Here is an 18122-nt window from a genome sequence, read left to right as displayed (position 1 = left end):
AGGCACTTAGGACATTAGGGCTTATTCGATTTATTACATATAATTTTTCCTCTTTAGACAGTCTTGTTGTTTTGTATAATGCTTTAGTTAGGCCAAAGCTTGAGTATGCCTCTGTCGCTTGGAATAATCTTACACAGACTGATTCTAATAAATTAGAAAATATTCAAAGGAAATTTGCCAGTTTGTGCAATTACCGGTTTTTTCAGTTTAATACCTCAGGTAAATATGAGTTGATTTTAACTACGTTAAATTTTAGAACACTTTATTCCAGGCAGCGACATCTCGATGCTTTATTTCTTATTAATGTTTTTAAGGGCAAAATTAATTGCAATTCTATTATGGATACTGTTGGTATTCGTGTGCCGTCAAGGCAAATAAGAGAATTTTCTACGTTTTGCGTGTGCGGTGCGCTTAGACACAGTCCTTCAGCCAGGTGTGTCATTGCTGCTAATTATGTTTGTACATTCTTGGTATAATCAATGTTTCTTTTGATGACACTTATTCCATAAGGGATAATACCTAGAGTGGATCTTATTGGTTACTTTTGTACTTTAAATTTGCTTTTTATGTTATCTATTAAGTTTTTAATGTCTTTTTTTCTTCCCTTTTCTGTGTTGTCTTTGTATTTTGTTTGTTTGTTTGTGTTGCCCTGTAATTGGCTATAGCAGCTGTTGGTGAGTACATTAAATAAAGAATTTAATTATAGAATTGAAGTATTTAATTTGGCAAACACGTAAATAAATGAATTGAATTGAATATTGTACATTTATATAATTAGTTCATTTGTTTGTTTGTTTTTTATTTTAATGTTTCACTTTTAGGCATATTATTTAGCTCATTTACTGTTCATTATTTTGCAATAAATTAATGAATTGATTTATTATCATTATTATATTCTACATTTATATATTTAGTTCATTATTTGTTTTTGTATTGCTATGTTTACTTTTATTATTTTTTTGTATTGTTAGTGCTCGGCTGTTATTGGCCTTTTTGGCTGTTGCCAAGCACTCAAATAAATGAATTGAATTGAATTGAATACTGCATCTGCTGGGAAGAAAGTTTGAGGACATCTAATTATGCCAAATAGGTTTTAAATCTTGCATATTTAAAGCATGTACTAAGGATCTGACAGTACATTAACCTTTAAATGACGGGAATTTAAATGGCAAAGTGGTAGCAGCCCTAAGGAGTTTTTTTGCAGGTTTTTAAACTTTAATATTATCTAAAGTAAAAGTAAAGTAAAGTTTGTCCCACTATACGCCATGCAGGCGTTTGGGGTGAGTGGAGGTATAGCTCTTCTCTTCCTTGACCTCGGCACTAGATGGGGGTGAGTGGTCAGCATCACGCCCCGGCCGGCTTTACCCCCGGGAAAGGACCCCGGTACCCATTGTAGAGGAGGCTGGGTGGGTCCCAGAGCCGGTCTGGACGCAGAGGCTAGAGGAAAAATCCTCTGCCCCCGTCGGTGATCGAACCCCGGCCGTCCAGCCCGTAGCTAGTCACTATACTGACTGAGCTATCCCGGCTCATAATATTATCTAAAGTAAACATGATAAATTGACGAAATAAAAGCCACATTTATTCGAATAGAACAGAGAATAAACAGTTTTTTAAAAATGCAGTTAATATCTTAATTGCCTAAATAGGCCTTAGAATTAACTTTACTTTCTTCTTTGGAAGCTCATTTGACATGGTAGAAGCCATGGTTGTGAACTAATGACCACACAGAAATATTTGTTTCCCCTACTTCAGTGGATACACATTCTTTGCACACATCATGCCCAGGAATGTGAGAAGCTTTGAATAGGGGGTATGAAAAGGAAGCCCAAACCCACTTGACAATAACAATGTTTATTGCTGTTTATGGTTATAGCTCAGGCTGACCTTGTCAAAACCCTAGAGAAAGTGAATCAATGTTTGCAGCCTCTAAAACAGGCCAAAAGAAGTAGCCAAGTCTACATACAGTGTTGCTAGATTTGCGTTCTGCACAAGGACCCTTATATAGGGCTGAGTACACAACTTACTCCCAGACAAGGAACCTTAGTAAGATAAATGTTAAACACTTCTTCTTAAACCTATTATTGTGATCCTACTGTGTACCTACTGATAGTGTTATGACATTTCATACACAAAAATTGCTCTGCTGGTCACACTTTTTGCCCACTACATTTTTAGAAGAATCAAATCACTCAGAAACAATGCCAAGAGTCTCCAACTGTGTGCTCATGTTTGATTTTCTTAGTACATAACATGAAAAAGACACAATTTAGAACTAAAATAGTTACATACAATGAACTTTGTTAACTAGAAGAACAAATGTCTCTTGGTCTCCAGAACACCAACCTCCTCTTTACCAGACTGTTTTTCAGGATCCTTCTCAAAAAATATGCTACATCTAAGGAAAATTTCAATGGCATCTTTGGTGTCTAAATAAGAATTCTGTCTGTCAAAGAGAAGTCAATTCTTACATTGGGGTCATTCCACATGAAGTCAACAAATGGATGTGATAACACTGTCAGAATTAATTATACTTGTCAGTCTTAATATGTGACTCCTAATTAAGTAGTATACAACTACTGAGCTGGTATCAACATTTCACAGATATTTCAAGAAGTATACACAAAAGAAAAATGTCACTTAAGCTATTTTAACAAAGGTAACATGGCAAATATTTTTGGGATCTTTGATAAGATTCACATTATTTTACTCTCTAACTGTAGACCTATAAGAGTAATTCTAGAGCATATTTGTCTTACTGCTCTTGGGAGCCAATTCGATGGCAAATTTTGGGTCAAATCTTACCACAAAATTTCATGGTTTTTGTAAGCTAGAAAAAAACCTGAGATTTATGTTGTCACACATCTCAGAAAATTTAAGACTAGAGCAACACGCTCCTTTCGGAGCGCTTTCTCTAATCTGATATTTTACTTCTTTACGTCACTGTTCAGAGGCCAACTGTTCTTGGTCAGTCAACTTTCTACGTCCAACTCCACCCTTGCAAATCTTCGTCTTAAAATCAATCATAAAGTGTTTTCATAATCGTAATATATTGAATAAGTAGTATGACTTGAATGAGTAGTATTATTAGTATCAGTTTACCTTGTTGGTGTTGGTACTTCAAATAGCTGATAACATCTTCTTTCACTTTTCATTACTTAAATAGGTCTGATGTTTTAGTTCTTTACATCGCTGTTCAGAGGCCAACTGTCAGTAAAATCTTCATTTTCAGGAATGCGATGTGCTGCTTCTGGAGCAGTGATCATGTGACTGTCTTGGTAGTTGGTGATCTCGTCGTTGTGAAGCATCATTTGTTTACTTGGCATTGATGTGTTGGTATACCAACACAACAATGCCGAGTAAACAAATGACGTAAAATTGTTTGATGACATAATTGTTTGGCGACGAAAGATTGACGACGATGGGGAATCACGAATTTTAGTATATAGAGCAACGCGCTCCTTTCGGAGCACTTTTTCTGGTCTAATGTTTTAGTTCTTTACGTCGCTGTTCAGAGGTCAACTGTTCTTGGTCAGTAAACTTTCTATGTCCAGCCCCACCCTTGCAAATCTTTGTCTTAAAATCGATCATAAAGTCAGTTTTCATAATAGTTTTCGTAATCGTAATATATGGAATGAGTAGTATGACTTGAATGAGTATTATTATTAGTATCAGTTTACCTTGTTGGTGTTGGTACTTCAAATAATTGATAAGGTCTTCTTTCACTTTCCTTCATTTCTTAAATAGGTCTGATGTTTTAGTTCTTTACGTCGCTGTTCGGAGGCCAACTGTCGGTCAAATCTTCATTTTTAAGAATGCGATGTGCTGCTTCTGGAGCAGTGATCATGCGACTGTCTTGGTAGTTGGTGATCTCGTCGTTGTGAAGCGTCATTTGTTTGATGACGTCATTGTTTGGTCCTATGTTCTTGTTGAATAAGTTTTTCTATGTGTGTTGTTAATATGGTCTCGTTTATCAATGAAAGTCTTCTTTCACTTTTCTTTATTTGCTAAATAGTTATGATGTTTTAGTTCTTTACGTTGCTGTTCAGAGGCCAACTGTTCTTGTTCAGTCACTCCACCCTTGCAAATCTTCGTCTGTTCTTTTTTTGCCCTTCTGTTCTTGTTGAATAAGTTTTTCTACATTTATCAATGTAAGTCTTCTTTCGCTTTTCTTTATTTGTTAAATATTTCTGATGTTTTAGTTCTTTACGTTGCTGTTCGAAGGCCAACTGTCAGTCAAATCTTCATTTTCAAGAATGCGATGTGCTGCTTCTGGAGCAGTGATCATGCGACCGTCTTGGTACTTGGTGATCTCATCGTTGTGAAGCATATACCAACACAACAATGCCGAGTAAACAAATGACGTAACATTGTTTGATGACGCAATTGTTTGGCTACGAAAGATTGGCAACAACGACAAATCACGAATTTTAGTATATAAGAAGATACAAGTATTAAACTCTGTACACTTTACTACCTAAAGGAGGACTCTGAAGTATATTAATACTGAAGTTGCAGGTTCAGGCAGTCTTCAGATAATTGAGGTAAAATAAGATGCATTCTCATTATGTTGCAAAAAACGTCAATTTTCATACTCAATTTCTCAAGTCTGACAGCTCATACATACTTGTCATATATACCAAAGATATGTTGGCATATGACAAAAATATACTCAAAATTCAGAATTGCATTCATTCTCTACTTTGAAACAATTCTGTCTAAATATATCTATAAGCACATGTGCATCCTTACCTGAAGCATATGTAGGTTCCAGTCCAAGTACCTTCATGCATGTGTGGTTAGTATATGATTAATAAGACACCATTTCAATGTTTCTTCTCAATTCAGAATAATAATTCTGTTAACATTTTATATGTTTGATGCTTCGAACATGTATGACAAGCTCAAAACTGTTATCTTCAATCCAGAAGGAATCTTCTCTCTGAGGACAAAAAATGTTACAATTTGGTCAATGAGGCTGCATGAATTTTACACAGAACATTTCTTGATCAATATCCAACCACCAAACCATCATATTCACAGGCAATATATGAAGACACATATACCAGTATGCTGTGCTGTTTAACATGAGACTTCTGTTATTTGGTGTGTCATAAAACATGTGGATAGAAAAGTAACAGCTTTAGTGATTTCTCTGGTATTGCAACTGATATATCAAATACTTCCTTTGTATAGTTAAGAATACATTATAAAAATTCATAATGTTCATTAAAGTTTTCTTGTCATAATATATTATAAACGGGTAGTATAATTTATCAACTGTATGTAATGAGTGGATGTATTTGTATTTTATGTAAACCCTTATATTATTAATTTTTATTTCACTATTATTGTATATATTATCAGTGTTTGCCTGTTATTGGCTTCTTGCTGTTGGCAAACACGTAAATAAATTAATTGAATTGAATCTTTATAACAGTATGAATTGTAATTGGTATATATGTATTGTATAAATTCTGACCATCTAACTAACTTATGGATCCATGGAATGAAATAAATATGTATGTATGTAATGTTGTGTATGTTGCTGATGTAGTCATTTAATAGTTCATGAGGTATTTGAAGTTGCTGACTTGTAGATTTGCCTTTGCAACCAACATTTATAATTCTCATACCTTGACACAAAAAAGTATAAAATCTTTTTTTTTAAAAAGCAAGATTTTCAATGTGCTTGGTAACCACTGTTTTACAGTCATTGAGTCAATCTGCCATTATGCACTGTTTCTACTCTATTGTCATATCATCAAATTCAAGTATTACTTGCAGTGTTTATGCACCATACATACAATCCTCATTCTCAGTTTTGCACACATTGTTATCATTTCCTTCACTCATGTCCTGATAAACTGTACATACATATGTGATGTGTGTACCATACAAACAAAACCGGAACACCAATTTGGTCTTTCTAGTAGTTCAGAACATACTGAAAAGCTTATTGCACTACCTGGGCATTTTTCTTTGAATTATATAGACTTCTTTTAGATTATGAAACAAAATTTTCTGTTTTTGTACTCTGTCTCCACTCAGTTTTACAGATGGTGTGTCAATATTTGTGTTATTCATGATCTATAGCTTACACAAAATGTTTAATAAATTTCAAGGCTACAAATCCATCATCCCACCAAATTTAATTTCCTTTTGCGAATTCTTACCTAGATCAAGTTATTTCTGGTACCTGTAAAACGAAGATGATGTGCTCACACACAAAAGAATGGTGCAGTTTCAAAAGTTAATAAAAAAATTATTTCTCACCTCACACGGGCACAACATACACCGTCAGCGGCGGAAATATTTTTTTTATTAACTTGTGAAACTGCACCATTCTTTTGTGTATACCCTGTATTTAGAGACAGGCATTTCAGAATACAGTAGGAGTTGAATGCTGAATTTTGAGCATATTATATATCATATACCAATACATCTTTGGTTTCATGAAAACTGCATGTGAGCTGTCATACCTTAAATGAGGTATGAAAATGGACACTTTTTACAATATAACAAAACAACATTTTATTTAACCTCAATTATCTGAGCTGTCATTTCCATCAGTACCTGTAATAAAGGCAGCAATATTTTAAATTTTATGGTCCAACAGAGGCATCTATAGACCATTCTGCCCCACATGTGAAGAACTAGGAAGAAGTTAGAAAATTATGAATGCCACAACAATTACGGTCACTTACCAGGTATGACCTTTGACATCTGTGAATGGTGCCAGTTATGTTAGAGTCGGGTATTTCCCATGTGATTGGTTAGGTGGGTGGGTTGGTGGATGTCTGGCTGAAGATTCCCCACCCAGTCACTTCAGCACACAGAAATATGTGTAGGTCCTCATGTAAAGTGTCTGCTACTGCTGTCATATGTGAACCAAAATTGGAACACGTCAAATTTCTATAGAACTACCCAAAATCACATTTCATAAAAACTATCTACATTTCTTGAAGTTTTGTGTTGGAAAAGGAATGGTCACAATCTATTTCACAGTATGTCTAAAATGGGGCTGAAGAAACCATAAACAATCTCAGTTAGGATACACGGCAATGCAGCTAAACTTTGAAGTGGGCATCTCCCAATGAGAGTCTTGAGTGTTACTGCTATATGAACCCTTGTGAGATAATACTTTGCAAAAATTGTTTTGCAAGTAATATTTAACTGAATAGACACCAAAACATTTTCAAATGCAAGTTTAAAAAAGTGTCTGTACGCATGTTCATAAGTATTTATGTATATGCATGTATGAACATATATGTTAAAAATCCATTTTTCATATAATCAACTGTTTCCTGATAAAGTCTGACTTCAGCTTCACATAGTTATAGAGGGCATATATGAAGTAAAATGAAATCAGCCAAGCAACTTAATATAAACCTCTTGCATAAAAGTATCTTTCACAGAATATTGTACCAGAATCTGTTGATAATGATAATGAGCATGACTTATGTGAAACAACCCAGAACTCCCTTTCATTCATACTGTGGTTACTTATTTAGAACCATGAGGCTGAACACAAATATAATATTAGAATATTACTCACTAGCTCCATGCACACCTGCGGAAGGTGTCTTGGTAGATGACATCTCCAAGGTGACACACATAGACTGGAACGTCACTCATCTGAAACTCTGTGTAACTTGCTGTAGCTCAAACTGCTGGAATCCAATGGCAAGAGCTTCTTCACAGTCAAATCTGACAGCACATCTAGAGCAACAAAATTAATTGTGTATCAGACATTTAATAGAAACACCTCCCATTTTCACTCTCCTAATTTCATGCAGCAGAGTTGTTCAGTTAGTTCAGAAATGTTGTGTCCTTCACAAAACCCAAATGTTCATTGCTGTGGTACATCCTTCTGCCTATAAAAATTAATAAAGCATATTCTCTCATCTCAGTTTCAAATTTCTCTTTGAAATAACTGAATCTATATATTACAAGATTATCATAACATCACAACATTCAATTGTTATGGCAGTGCATCCATTCCTGTGACCTAGGAATCACACCACATAGACAGTCAGAGTATGGAATAAAACTTCCACGTACATTTGAGATGATGAAAGGAAGTGGTCAGCTTCATGTTCAAACCACTTTTATGTCCGACAATGAGGAAAAACTGAATCCCAGCATCCAGCTGGCATTTTACTGCCAATCTATAACTGCACTTCCTTAACCCTTTCACATTTGGACGCAAAACAAACAACAATGTCAGTCATGTTAGCTAATATACCTCGGACTGTAAGAATATGAAGGAAATATTTTATCCTTTCCGCCATGGCTGTGGAGTCGGTAAAAATGTACCGACTCCGACATAAATTCTTAAGAATGCTTTCGCTACCGTGTGAGCCGCCAGTGGTCTCCCGGTTAGGGAGATTCAATAATTCTTTGTAACTTTGGCTCCGGTACCTTAAGAATACAAACTGTCTACAAATCAACCGATTTCAGCAATAACCATTAGACAAATATTTAAACATATAAGTCTAAAATGTAGCCTCATGATGAAATCTCTTGTGGTACCATTTACCATTTTAGTAGGTTTACCATCATTAATACATATTGAGCTTTTATGAAGGAGTCCGAGATTTTATTACTGACTCCACAGCCCTGCTTTCCACACATAAAACATATTACAGTTTTTACATATATGACCACTGTTTGAATACACCAGTCAACTTTCACATAGAAAATGCTACAAACAAGAAATAACAACCCATGCATATACAGGCTACCAAACTAAACTCATCATAACATACACCTCATAAAAAAACAGTACACCAGGATAAGGATATAAAAAGTAATATATTGTAATAACATGCCAACATGAGATTAGCACCACATATAACAAGAATTCTAACTCCATACTAATGGGACAAAAATACTTAAATAACTAGTCACAACAAGAATTTAAACTAATCTGTGTATAAAAACATGTAGAATTACTTTATTTATTCTACTTTTCCTAAGGCAAAGATATATGTAGGGCATAATAATTTTTTTTAACCATTTTGGGAAATATAATGGTAATCACAAGTATGGAGCCATCTATGTATAAAACTGATATTGCCAGTATGTGTGTGTGTGTGTGCATTTGCTTGCAGCTCAAGGATATACACATTTATTTCTTCTTCTTTTGTAATCAATCCTATTTGTAGGACTGGCTGGCAGCAGCTCTCCAAGCTTCTCGATCCTCAGCAAGTCTCTTCAATGCTGTATAGGAGGGGCAGCCGGTGTCCTCCGTTAACTGATTAATATATGTTAACCTCGGTCTGCCCCTAGAGTTCTTTCCCTCCACAGCACCTTCAAGGATCATCTTAATCAGTCCCAAGAGTCTTATGATGTGCCCGACCCAGATGTTTCTTCTCTTCTGTAACGTATCCCACAGGCACAGTTTCTCCTCCTCAATCCTCAGCAGCACTTCTTTGTTTGACACTCTGTCCACCCAGGGCATTTTTAATATTCTACGGTAGCACCACGGTTCAAATGCCACTATTCTCTTTTTCTCTGCCTCCCCGATTGTCCAGGTCTCACTTCCATATAATAATACAATCCATACAAATGTCTTTACCAGATGTTTCCTGAGGTGTTTATCAATGCTGTTAGAGGTGAAAAGGTTGTGCTTTTTGTTAAAGGCGAGCTTCGCTTGATTAATGCGGCTTATAACTTCTGCTTTTGACCTTTCATCTGATGATAACCTGCATCCAAGATACGTGAAGGACTCCATGTTCTCCAGCCGCTCGCTGCCCAGCGAGCAATGCGCCTGCATGCCATGTTTGCTCACCACCAGGATTTTAGTCTTCTCTTTGTTGATGTTCAAGTTGTAGGTGGTGCTGAGGGTGCTCTCCATCTCCGCCAGGGTCGCTACCAGGTCTTGCAAATTTTCAGCCAACACTGCTATGTCATCAGCAAATCGTAGCATGTCAACTTTCTCCCCTTGAATACACACTCTTCTTACTCCTTCAAGCTTCTCTCTCACCTCATCCAACCCTCTATGAATATAACCACTGAACAGGACAGGTGAGAGTGAGCAGCCCTGTCGCATTCCTTGCTTGATGTTCACCGCACCTCACCACCGCCATCTCCTCTCTGTACAGTCTCTGCACCACCCTCCTGTCCTTGTACTTCACGCCTGCCTCCCTCAGTATCTTGAACAGCTGCCAGTCGACCCTATCGAACGCTTTTTCCAGGTCTATGAAGGCAATATACGTGTCTTGGTCTTTCCTTAATCTCTTTTCAATAATTAGGCGTAGACCTAGAATTGCTTCACGGGTGCCCCTTCCTTTCCTGAAACCGAACTCGTCCTCCGTGAGCATCGCTTCTATCTTCCCTTCGATCCTCCGTAAAATTATAGTGGTTAGGATCTTAGATGCATGGGCCACTAAGCTGAGGGTTCTATACTGCTCGCATTTGACTGCAGACGCTTTTTTTGGTAGCGGGACAATGATACACTTTTTAAAATCTGATGGAATCTGCCCTGTCTCATAAATTCTACTCACTAAGTGGAACAGTTCACTTTGTACCCTTTCGCCTGCGGCCTTGATGAGCTCCGCTGGTAGATCGTCGATACCAGCTGCCTTCCTATCTTTCATCTGTGTTACAGCCTGGTCGAAGTCATCTCACAGAATATAGCCTCCTTTCTCTTCTGGATCGACTTCGTCTTCCTTTTCCAGTGTCTCTTCTCCATAATGCCCTCCTTTTCCATAAAGTTTTTCTAGGTATTTCTTCCATCCCTCAGCAATGTCCTTTTGCTGATACACTACCATTCCTTCTTCAGTTTGTATACAATTGCATCTTATCCATCGATTACCAAAGAATTGTTTAATTATCTTGTAGGCTCTCTCCATTTTACCTTCCTTAGTCAGTTCACCAACCTCCTTACATTTTTCTCCTAAATATTTCTTTATGGATGCATATACCTTGAAGCCGAGTGGTTATTCAACATTGTCACTAATAACATTTAGATTTAAATTATGAAAAACATATCTCTTCAAAAATTTGAACTCATCTGTGACATGTAAGAAGGGCAATGTCTGAATTAAGAGATGACTTGACAGTATGAAGTGCAATGAAAATGCAGTTCATGGTAGATTTAAGGCCTCAGAAACAGACGCTGCACACAATCAAGAAACATCATAGAACACCCAGCATGTACTTAAACATTAACCATAAATATGATCTAACTAAAAACATGGACATACTAAATGTGTCACAAACAGATAAACTTAAACATATTAGAATTTATAAAGCTGTTTGTCTAACATAGCAGTACTGCCGAAGTCAATGCAGTGCCCTGTGTTTATGCTGTGCTCCGCAACCGCTGACTTCTCATTCTGCTCGAGATGTATATGTCTCATAAGTTCTTTGCATCTGTAGAAGCAGCACTTTTGGTGAGACAGTTCAAGCAAAATATCTAAACTGCAGGAGCCTAGTCCAAAAAAAGGGATGAAATGGGTAAGTTATCTCCTGAATTATTCATAAAATAAAATAGTGTGGTCTTTTTGGTAAACATAATCAATCACAAGAAATTTCAGAGAACCAAAATTGTGTATGCACATGTCCTGAATGGTGCATCACTAAGAAAAATGATTAGGAGCAAATATGACTCCTCTGAGATCATCAGCACTACAATGCATGCCCATTAGGGGTCTAATAATAGTGTTGTGGTTCCAAGATATGCTAGTCTTACATGAATATGTATTTAATCTTTGTATCTTAATTTAAATGGCACAATATATGGCCTAGCAACAATGGGACCTAAGCACGGATAAAAGTACAATTATAAAATAATCTTAAAAAATAAAACATGGTGTGAGTCTGTCAACTGAATTAAACAAAAGGGAGATCACGTATTAGCTATGACAGGTCACATTATTTCTGCTACATGAACGTGTTGGCTGTCATCTTCCATACACAGTCAGCTGCGTCAATGGTGAGTTTGCAGCAACATCAGAGACTGAAGTTCACTTACATACATTACAAGAGATGCTGTAAATGTTCCCCCCACTGACTTGGATAGACACACTTGCAGATGAAGGGATTCTCTGAGTTCTTCCATGTGTGGAATAGTTCACAGACTTCAGTTTTTAAACATCCCCACTGACTTAAGTTGCCAGCTAATGAAGTTAAATCTTGACTATCAGTTCACAAAGCTGCAAAGAGTGCGCTACTGTGGTTTTTGGAAGCTGTACTTTTAATAATTTATATCAGTTTGCACAGTCCATTTCGATACTCCCATTTATCACAACTGCTTATTATGAAGTGTGGCAGTCAATGTAGTGATCTCACACACTGGAAAGGCATCCCAGCCAAAAATCTCTATAGTGCAAGACAGGTTCTTGCGAATGAAACCTTCAAGGCGTGGAATTTGACTAGCTCAACAACAATCAGTTTATCATGAATGATCTTGATCCACTGAATGAGTGAATAAGTTGCTTATTTATGGAGTAAATCATGTAACATTCACAAACAACTTGCAAAACATGAGGTTGTAGTAGTTTGACTTTTCACTGAAGCGACAAATAGAGTATCACATTCACAATACTTACTAAACTATTTTGTCACCAAGCCTGATGCAACCATCAGAAAGCACAGGTTCACGAACCAGTGCACAAGCATAATGACCCAAATCACTTTCATCTTCCTTCTGCAAGGTAAAACCAAGACCGACATTAACTTTGGTCAGCATGATGCCAACGTCTACAAACAGAGAATATTAAATGGTGATCACACGTGAGTGGTGACATTTTTTATTATCTCCAGTTAACAACTTCTACAAACTGTAGGAAAGGCATAAATTAGTTTATATTTATCTGTGCAACAGGGGTGACATGTTTGATTTCTCACATGCATCATGAAAAGTTGTGTGAATTCTCTGAACAAAACATTTAATTTCATAATTTTCATTTTGTCCTATCATGTAACAAATTACTAAGCACAATGGTTGTATAAACAACAAAAGTGTGGGTGCACACAAAAAGAGGATGAAAATGGCACAGGACTGATATTTGTATACTTTTCATCTTCTGACCTATCACCTTAATACAAATAAAGACAAAAGAACAAACATCATATTTTAACTATAAAAGGCTGAATTGATTGTAAACATGAGTTTCTTTCAAGGAAACAAAATTATGGACACTGTATGGTGTTGTCTTCCTCGAAATTACAATGTAACAGCAGACCATTCATGCACAATATTAAATGGAATGACAAAAATAAATTAGATATTTTTGAAATAATTAAATCCTTGGATAAAAATAATTGTCTTCCATGGGGTGATCCTTTGCAAAGGAAAAAGACATCATATTTTTGCTCCAAATTTCGAAACCCGAATCAGGCAACCGATAAGGATGGTTTAATGTACCACCACCTTACAACATGAATTCTGCGATACGTTCGGCAGAACACAATGACACGCTTGCTGCTTCAGAAAGATGTTTAAACACATGTTCATCGTAATGCTGTTCCACATGCTTGCCTTGCCGGGTCTCACAGACACAATCATTATGAGCCACCCTTGCATTTTCTTGGAGGGACTAAGGCATAACACGAAAACCCAGAGTACATGCAATCAGAAGCCACCACTATTTTGTGTCGTCCGTAACCACAAGATATGTTTAGAAGAACTTCACAACGTAATTTATGTTATAAAAAGTAACTACATTTTAAGTAAGAGTCCACTCACTACATACAAAGTTTTCAACCATAATTCCATTTACAGTAATACTTATTCACTCTCCTGTATAAATGCAATGGCTAGACTGGCTTGATCTGCAGCTCACTGAGCCTCATGTGAAAGGGTTCCATGTTAAAGAAGACAAAACTCTCCCCACCAGTAGACGCTACTAGGGGAGAGCTGCACAGTGGCTCATGAGCCGCTCACACAGGTTCACCGGCTCTCGTCTGAAAGGGTGCAATTTCTATCCCCAGCAGTCACTTCAGCTCACATGAGCCACGTGTGAAAGGGCCCTAACACTGAACAACTTGATAAAAAGCATTCCCTGAATTTAATCTACACTTGATTTAATCAAGAATGTCACTCTGATTTGTTAGTGTCCTCCCCAAGTACTTGAATTTTGTCACATTTTCAAACGATTCATTACTTATCTTTATATTTTTGTTGTCTTGAGTTCTGATGTTGGGACATGATCATATACTATGTCTTTTCTGCATTTATTTCTAGACCAACAACCCTATTATCCATTAAGAGTGTTTCTGTGTTTGCTTTTATAGTATTCATATTATCGCTCAATAGATTAACATCAGCATAGACTAAAAACTTGTAATATATAATAAAATATTGTAAAAAGCTTCTCTTTTAACTGTGTCAGAAGCTTTCTTTACGACTATTTCTCTAGTATCTGAAAAATGTATAAAATTTGATCAGCTGTAGATCTATTATGACAGAACCCACATTGATGATCCCCAATCACTGGCATATGGAGTCAGCCTTACCAGAAGAATGATGGATCAAATTTTGCAGGCACATGATAAGAGGGAGATTCTTCAATAATTATTAATGTCTCATCATCCTTCTTATGAACTGGCACAATAATAGATTCCATCCACTGCTGTGGCATTTCCTCCTTATCCCATTCGGAGCAGATAAGTTTGCATAATTCAGAACACAGCGTTCCGCCTCCTCCTTTGATCAGTTCAGCCGGAATCTGATCAGTACTGGGGAATTTAAACCTGCAAAAGATGTACAATAACTGGGACTTAAAAATTATCATTGCCAAGACTCTAGCACTGATGCAGTTAAACTATTGACAGAGATTGGAGTGAAGATCCTTAGTGCAATGACATACACTTGATAATAGCCACACTGGTTTGAAACATGTTGTTCAAGTGAACACAGCTGTGTGAAAAATTATGTGCAGAAAAACCAAGGAATCACACTTCTTACTTCCAAGGTCAATCTGCAGGTAATATACTTTTATCTGTGGCAAAAAATAAATGAAACACTGCTTCCTGCACATGTTCCAAGAATTTTTCTGGAAAACTTTAATTCACACAAATACCTTCTGCCATTAATCACCCTCTTCAAGTTGGTTGGTTCTGTACCTTGTTGTGGTGAGAAGGCTTGCATGCCTCTAATTCTGTGAGCAATGTCGGCAGGGGATCAAGCTCCTGGTGGGTCTAACCAAGATGATAAGATCAAGATGGAGAGACTAGACTAAAGTGGGACCAACTAGCCTGTCCAAAGGCCTAAGATGGCACCCCCACAACTGAACTTGCAGTGTGAAAGGTTGTCAGGCGACTTGACAAACTACTCAGAAAATGGTCAAGACAAATCAAACTGAATTTAAGGATAATGACCCTGGCAATGGGAAAAGGTGTATGATGAGGAATCTCAAAGTGACCACTTGGAATGTGTGAGGTATAACTCATAAATTGGACAAACCAAACAGGGAATTATGTAATTATATACTAAGGAATACCAAGTGAAGAACGTGCTTCATCAGGGGAAGCAATATTAGGAAAGAATGGAGGAACAGAATAACAGATTATGAATGAATATCACTAAGGATTGTGAAATTCAGATTAAAAATGTGAACATACACAGCAGTAATAATTAACACCTATGCACCAGTTGAAGGGAAACTACTGAAACTGAGGAATTTTATAAAAAATTACAAGTAGTCATTGACAAACTTAATAAAAATATATACCTCATATTGGCCAGGGACTTAATGCAAGAAATGGGGCTGAACCAGTTGATAAATACATTGGATCAGAAGGCAAACAAACTGTCAACAAGAACTGAAGAGAACTCATAGATTTCTGCCTATTTAATAAACTCAAAATTATGAACATCTTCTTCAGACACAACAATATACACAAGTTCACGTGGGAAGCGAGAGGAACCAAATCTGTAACTGACTAAATCATCATTAATGATAAAATGAAGATGGCAGTAAGAGACACTACAGCATTCAGATTAAGTGAGATTGATACTGAACATTTTCTGCTGGGAAGCACATTTAAAATCAGTAAACAAAATCACACTCAAAGGAGGGGTAATAAACTGATAAAAATCAATAAAATGATAAAAGTAATTTATTAGAAAGCATCCAAATATTATATTAAACAGACTGAATGGCAAACTCTAACGACTGGAAACATACAACGCTGAAGAAAACCAGTTAAAGATAAAAGATACAATATTAGAAGCTGCTAAATAAAGTGTAGGACAAAAAACTATCAAAAATAAAATGGATTTGAACATGGAATGAAGAATTAAAACAGGTAACTAATACAAAAAAATGAATAAGATATACAGTAAAAACCCCTCTAGTTGGACACCCCTCTATATTGGACACTTTTAATTGGAACCTGCAGATATCCTATAATTTTACATGTCCACAATACCCTATATCTTGGACACCCCTTTATCCTGGAACTTGGTCACCCCTTTTGTTGTAAGTTGGACAGGTTCATGCACTTAGCTTCAATGCTTTTATGGGAAACATTTACAGTTAGTATTTTGTTATTTTGAATTTCTGACTGATGAATGCCTTCTACCTCAGGATTAGCTTATGGTTGAGGGTGTGAGACTTTGAACACATCATCGGAATGCAGTGAAAGTGTATAGTTATTCCTTTGTTAAACCCTTCACTGGACTACAGTACGTATTGCTGGTACAGTTTTAACTTTGTCAGTACAGTACAACCCCACTATAGCGGGTCGCGGGGGACAGGGGTAAACCCGCGTTATAGAGTATTGATAGACTATCGCCATTTAAGAGTATACATACTTATTTAACTATGTTACGATTGATTTTTACGGAAAAAGTAATAAATAATTAATTTGGCTTGCATTTTAATATAATTTTGAATTCTGTGTGAAGGATAATTGATGAACTTCTTTCTTTTTTGCTGCACTATGGGGGACATGAGGTACCCGTGTTATATCTGGAATCGCGGTATAGCGAACCACGTTATGGACGGATCGTACTGTACTGTGCTTGCAACTGAGTTAAACAGTGTTAACAGAAATTACAGTAGTTAGATTATGTAAGTAAATAGATTACATTGTCGGTAAACGTAAAGTATTGGTGCCCTTCCCTTTCAGCTTATCCATGCAAGTTTAATTTAGTGAAAACAAAATTTGTAAAAATTTAATTTACTCTTTTGATTTTTCTTATCAATAATTTCCTTTTTGGGAAGGGCTCCATAATACTAAAAAATTACCACATTGTCATTACACCACAATTTGAAAGGATGATTTTCCCCTTTCCCTCTATCCTGGACACCTCTGTAAGTTGGACACATTATCGTGGAACCGCAAGTGTCCAAGTTAGAGAGGTTTTACTGTACTTACAAACTAGAGGCCCAGAACAGCATGCTATATATATGCAACTTAGAGCAAAAGTTTGAAAATTAACCAGAAGAATCAAAGCAAAGTTATTGGGGTAATTTGTGAAATCATTGGAACGTGATATAACAGGCCACAAAAATGAAATTTTAAAATACTAGAGAAACTACAATTATAAGTAAATTATAAAATATAAACCAACTTAATATCAAAAGAAGATTGTAAGACATATTACTCCAAACTGCGGCAAAACCCTGACATTCAAGAGGAGTGGGTTGAAGAAATTGCTGACACAGTTGACTGAGGTAAGGACATAACAATGGAGGAACTAAATCTGGTACTAACAAAATAAAAATAGACCCATGGTGTGATAATCAAAATGCAAAATATGTTAAATATGGTGGACCCCCATGAAAAGATCAATAGTTACAGTTATTTAATAAGACATGGCATAAGTAGGATTTGAGGTTTTCACTGTGGTGAGTGAAGTTGTTGTACTGTGTAGTCTAGTAGAAGTTTACCAATGTTTTAGCGGTCCTTGCAGCAAGAGCCTCTGAAACGTCGATAAACTTCTACCAGATCACATGGCGCAACAACCCAGAAGACAGCCATTTCAAGACATGGCATAACCACCAATACCCAAAGGCTGGGAACAGGAATTGTATCGGCACACAAAAGAAAGGTACCAAAAAACTGCAACAACTACACGGGAATTACACTGCTGTCGTCTGCATCCAAGTTATACGCAAGCATATTAAGAAATAAACTTGAGCTTAAAAAAAAGGAACAGGTCT

At 36.5% G+C, this 18122-nt stretch overlaps 1 protein-coding gene across 5 annotated transcripts in view; it reads right to left on the bottom strand.

Moving 5' to 3' along the window:
• The window catches only part of LOC110831275 (cilia- and flagella-associated protein 58), a 135937-nt gene that overhangs the window by 117494 nt on the left and 321 nt on the right, over positions 1–18122 (bottom strand). For all 5 annotated transcript variants that reach the window (XR_015534948.1, XR_015534949.1, XM_087347900.1 and 2 more), the window contains exons 2-6: positions 14467–14703; positions 12558–12655; positions 7556–7719; positions 6705–6874; positions 4750–4939 (exon numbers count right to left, since the gene is read on the bottom strand). The gene's annotated coding sequence lies outside the window, so the exon portion shown is untranslated. The remainder of the gene's footprint in view (positions 1–4749; positions 4940–6704; positions 6875–7555; positions 7720–12557; positions 12656–14466; positions 14704–18122) is intronic.

Source organism: Zootermopsis nevadensis, unplaced genomic scaffold, assembly GCF_977971745.1.
Source record: "Zootermopsis nevadensis isolate Lab colony 2312 unplaced genomic scaffold, Znev_1.0 Znev_ptg000012l, whole genome shotgun sequence".
Taxonomy (NCBI): Eukaryota; Metazoa; Arthropoda; class Insecta; order Blattodea; family Termopsidae; genus Zootermopsis; species Zootermopsis nevadensis.
Note: the sequence above shows the minus strand (reverse complement) of the source record. Positions and strands in the feature narration are given on the sequence as shown.